This window comes from Cannabis sativa, chromosome 1, assembly GCF_029168945.1.
Source record: "Cannabis sativa cultivar Pink pepper isolate KNU-18-1 chromosome 1, ASM2916894v1, whole genome shotgun sequence".
In the NCBI taxonomy this organism is placed as follows: Eukaryota; Viridiplantae; Streptophyta; class Magnoliopsida; order Rosales; family Cannabaceae; genus Cannabis; species Cannabis sativa.
Genome location: NC_083601.1, coordinates 5200890 through 5206889, shown reverse-complemented (window position 1 = coordinate 5206889; position 6000 = coordinate 5200890).

Genomic DNA, 6000 nt, shown 5'->3' with positions numbered 1-6000 from the left:
CACTAAAGTTGATTTTTTTTTTTTTTAAATAATTTTTATATTATTTATTAAGAGTAATATAGTAATTTTATAATAACTCATTTTTTTCCTTAGTACTCACCAAGCAACTAAGAAATAAACAAGTTTTCAAGTAATTTTATGTCTTATGTTTTCTTAAAAGCGTAAAATATGCAATCGCATGTGGCAGTGGTTGGGACTTCTTTGGAAACAAGGAGGTTGTATAACTACAACTATTGTTTTCTTTTTTTTTTTTTTTTTTTGGTAATTTTTGGCTAAACTACGATTTAGTACGATCAATTCCTAGACTGAAATTTTAGGGACTAAGTGCATGTTTGACCTCATAACTAAAAAATTGTTTTTTGTTTTTAAAAACAGAAAATTGTTTTTTGAAAATAATTTGGCTTGTTTGGCCTTGTTTTTTGAAAACAGTTTTCAGAAAACAAAATTACAAAAAACAAGAATTTTGAAAACAACAAAATGCTGTTTTCTGTTTTAAAAACCAATTCACTTTTGGTCAATATTATTTTTAAAAAACACTAACCAAACATGACTTGTGTTTTAAAAACTTCAAAAACTATTTTTTATTTTCATTTCTAAAAACAATTTTTTGAAAACAAAAAACAGAAAATAATACCAAACATGCTCTAAGCTTTCCAAATTTTGGTTTTGTTTTGGTTTCACCATGATACCCGCATCCCCTTGAAATCTCTCTTGTTTCGCTCTGTTTCTCTTTCCTTTTCTCTCTCTGTCTCAATCTCTTTTGTCATCATCGTGGACAAAAATTAGGAGCTCGAATCTTTATCGATATCGTTCTCTACCATGAGTGGCTCACGAACAAGGAATTTCGAATTTTCAATCTCCATTCGTCCAGATCCAATCTTTTTCTCTCTTTCAGTTCTTTTAATTTTTTTTTGGAGGGAGAGGGGGTGGGCATCTGAATATTGTTGTGGCTGTGGTAGTAGATCTATATATTTTTTTTCTTAAATCTTTTCTCTTACCCCTAATTCCCAATCGATATACAGTAGAACCTCTCTTTAAAAATACCCTATTCAAGAATAACTCTAATTTGTTATAAAAAAAAATTAAGTCACAATTTGGGCCAATTATAAATAAGAATAAGGAAACTTACAAAAATACTGCTTTTTTACCAAATATTTTCAAAAATACTGGGACACGACAAACTTTACATTTTTACTGTCCAAGCCCATTTTTATTTCTTTTATACTGCCCAGACCAATATATTTACTTTTATACTGTAAACAGTAACAAAACACAAACGACATCTCTCCTTCGTGGTTGGAGACGGACAAATCAACATCGGAATCATAAAAATACCAAAAAAAAAAAACCATAAAATTTGGAAAGGAAAAAAAAAATTACTAAATCAACAACAAATTACTGTTTTGTAGTGTTATTTTACTGTTGTTTTAATATGAAAAAAAGCCACATAAATGAAATATTGTAAAAAATGACAGGACATGGAATCTATACCAGTTCTCATAAAGAGCAATGGACAATGGGAAAAAAATATAATTATTTCAAGAGAATGTGACAATGCTATAAAAAAAAATATAAGAAAACACTACTAAAATAAAAAAAAAATAAAATAAAATAAAGAACATATAAAACAAGCATAAAAAAACTCTGGAATGGTAGTATTCCGATCGAGTGTACTTGGATTCCCAATCCAATAAAAAAACATAAGAAAACACTACTAAAACAAAACTAAAAAATAAAAATAAATAAAGAACATAAAAAACAAGCATAAAAAAACATTAAAAGTAAAATAATGAAATGACACACCTCAACAACTCTTTTCCTAATTATGTCTTCAAACAGATCAGTTGATTGAACAATCTTCACTTGGTATTTACCCTTTCCCTAAGAGTTAACAAAATAAAACCAAAACAACAACAAGACACAGAGTCAAACAAACAGAAAACTATAAAATAGGACTAACAAAAAAAAAAAACATGCAAAAAAAAAAAGAAATAGGAAATATAATCAACTTGAAAAAAACCCTAAAACAACACAAGATCAATAGAAAAAAACCTTATCAGATTTGGGAGACTTTGGAACCTTGGCTCAAACTCAAAATCAGAGTCGAAGTTCTCCAACACAGATTGAGAGTATTTTTGATTTAGTGTTCTTTGAAGTACCAGAACCTATATTTGCAAGAACAAATCTAGAAAATCAAAATAAAAAAACCACTCTTTTATTTCCCCCAAAAGTGTGACTAAAAATTAGAAAAACTAAAAAAATGAGAAGAAGATGAAGAAGAAGAACATGAGGACGGTGGTGGTTGGGAACGGCAGAGATGAAGGACATGAGGTCACTACGGCCGAAAAACTTGGCAAGGAACAAGGTGGCGTTGCCTTGGGCTTCGGGGGATTCCATCCAGTGTAGGCAAGACCTCAGTACACACGACTCACCGCACCCCTTCCAGAGGACTCGGCAACCATTGCAGCTCATGCTTATAAATATATTATTATATAGTTTTTAAATCAATATGCTATTAAAAAAGATAAGAAGAAAGAAGATAATAATGATATATGATGGTGGTGATGAAAATATTTAATCTTTGATCGATTGATTTCTTGAAACGAAAGCAAAGGTATGACCTGAGAAAGTGTGTGTGAGAGAGGGAGACTCGAGAGGTGGGTGAGTGAGGTGTTGTTGGTTTCTCAAGAAAGCTAACTCTTCAATTTACTTGTTTGTTTATAAATGAAGAGAAGTTATTGATTTATATAAGAAGATGAGTAGTAAGATAAGATATTGAAAAGTGTGATTTATATAATAATTATTAAATATTAAAAATTAATAAAAAATTAGATTAAAAAAAAAGTAAAGAAGATGTCACTTTTGTCACATCTCACGTCCAATCAATTTCTCTAATAAAACAAAAAAAATTAAATTTTGATGTGAGAAAATCTTATAAAGATATGGGTAAGTAAAAAAAATAAAAAACCTTTGTTCCAAAAAGTCTGTACCTGCCGTATAAAAAAAAACATACACAGTAAAAAAGATAAAAATACCGCCTGACAGTATAAATGTAATAAATTGGGAAAAGTTAGTAATCTATGTAAATTTTTCTAAGAATAACCTCTAAATTGTAATTAGTTATACATTTTCTAAGTTCCATATTAACAAAATATACTTCTATATAAGAATAATTACATCTTAATAAAATATATACATATATTTTATAAAATTATTTATGTAGAATTACTAATTTTATTCTAAATTGTAATACATGTATAAATATTATATTTACTCAAAAACAATTCTATGATATAATATTAAGGATTGTTTAATGTCATTGTTGTTATATTGATATTTTTTGGTATTTTGATTTTTTTTTTCCTAGTGTAACTCTATTTAGTTATAACCTCTCAATTAGAATATAATTTGCTTAGTCCCAAGTATATTCTTGAATAGAGGTTCTACTGTATTTGTGCATAATATATGCATAAATTAGTATATATTATATATGGTTGTGAATTGGTATATAGTATACATGTTTGTGAATTGGTATATGAAGAAAAGAACTCGTAGTAGATGTAGCTAGTGCTATAAGTTCGTGCGTGTCATGCTGGCTCGATCTGTATTTTTTTTATGACATTCAAAAATGAGTCGTGTCGTGCCGTGCCACAAAAAAATATGAGTCATGCTATGTTGTGCCAATATTTTTAAAGGATACCGGCATGACCTGTAGGCCTAGTATTTTCGTGTTGTGCTTTGCTCGTGCCGACCCATATTTTTTTAAATAGATCAGCCTATTTTCATACTCAAGCTTAAATTCATGTTTAATTTTTCATATTTTTTTTACCGTTATTAAATTTTATATATTTCAAAGTTTTAGTTATATTCATATAAATTTTAAATAATATTTTATAGATAATCATATGAAAAAATTTTAATATCATTAAAATTTGAATATTTATTTATAAATGCTGAAATTTTTATATCACACTCTATAAACTATAAATAAATTAATATATAATTTTAATTCTTTTATATTTTAATAATTTTAATTATAAAATTATAATATTCAATATTATGTTTAAATTTTATTATTGTTTTAACTTATTTATAATTTTAAATTCATATCTTAATAATAATAATAATAATAATAATAATAATAATAATAATAATAATAATAATAATAATAATAAATTTTATGGTTTTATAATATGTTGTGCCGTGTTTTTTGGGCTAGTCTATTTGTGCTTACGTGCCGTGTCTTTCGTGCTTCTCGTGCCGTGTCATGCTTCATGACATATTTTTCGTGCCGTGTCGTGCCTAAACTCGTATTTTTTTGTGCCTAGTCGTGCTAGTGCTTTCTGGGCTCGTGTTGGTTTCATGTTGTGTCAGAAAGCCCGACCCTTATTTGAAAGGAGATCCAATATCATGATTCTGGAGGGTCAAACATCGTGTTCCTGAAAGAGTAGTTCAGTTTCTCTCTTTTATCCAAGTGCACAAAAAGGAATTAACTCTTTTCAAATCTCGGCCAAATGATCGTATTAAGCTAAAAAGTAAAATTACCACAAATGAAGATCAAGCAATTAATTCATAATTAATTGTCCACAATTAGAGGACACGCCAATGATAGCTTAATTGTGTCTAATATGCTTAGTCGACAAGTTTATCCTTTCCTGGGCTGGGCCTCATGAAACAACCCAATCTTATGTATTTTCATGTAAACTCCCCATTTAGAGAGAAAAAAGAAAATTAAGTATAATTCCTATAAACACTATAAATGCCCAACAAATTCTTCAGATTAAGGGTTGAATGCTTAGTCGCGACTATAGGCAAAACACAAAAATCAAGCTCTCTACCTGCTCCATAGTCGCGACCATGGTCGCAACCATGAAAAAGGGTCGCGACCATGGAAAATGGTGGTCGTGACTACTCAAGCAAATTGACAGCTTCAGCATCTTTCACTAAAATATGTATAACTTTCACATACAAACTCCAAATGAGTTGATTCAAGATGCGTTAGAAAGAAGAAAAAGAAATCTAAAGCTTCCATGTTTTGACTTTTTCTAAAATCTGATCAGAACATAGTCAAATTTAAACTTGAAGTTTCAGCTTTAATTTCTTGTAAAATTTTCTTTATTTTATAGATTGTTGTTTTCTGAAATTTGATCAATTTATATATTTCAAGTGTGAAACTTGAAACCAAAGAAAACAAGCATAATTCTATTCCAAAAATAATAACAAATAAGAAAAACAACTATAAAAAGTGACCCAAAACGTAGGCTAAAAATAGCCTAACAATGCTCTTGCAATACTTGCTCAAGAAAAAATAGAGAACTTATACTCATCGTATTCCCAAAGGCTTTTCTAGCTAAAAATATATAATAATATCGACTTGTGGACTAAGACTCATTAACGTCTTAACCACGTAAAAACCTTGTGTGTTTATTTTTTTTTTTGAATTATTTATTTCCTTAGTTCTAATTTCTTATAATTAGTTTTTTAAAAATCTCGGTAAACACACCCTGTAGGCCATTTGATAGTGTAGTATAGATCCTAAGGAATCAGGATCTTGATCTATGCCCACAATTTGAAGTTGAACCTTCAAGGCATCTACTAATTGTTTATCCCTCAATGACATGCAAAAATTGGGATATAATGTAACGATGATTGTGCCTGTATTGAGTGTTGCTTCTAGGGTGCCTATAGAGTCATGTTAAAATTTTCTTATTCTTGTATCAAGCAATGTTATTGAATATTCTGGTAAGCCTTTCCTCCCGTGATGGGTTAAGGCGAGTCTGATTGCCCCAAAATAGATGTGAGTTAGACCTTGGTCTATCTATTATTGTGAAAACTCAGGAGGGATTTGGAGAGTGACTAATTATTCTTGCTCTATAGTAGGAAGGTTACATTGATCAAATTTGGTTGATTGGACATATTCTTTGACAGTTTTTAGGTTTTGTTTAATGAGGATTTTTATTGTTTTAGTAAAAAGGCTTTGTGGTTTGAAGAAAGCTTGAT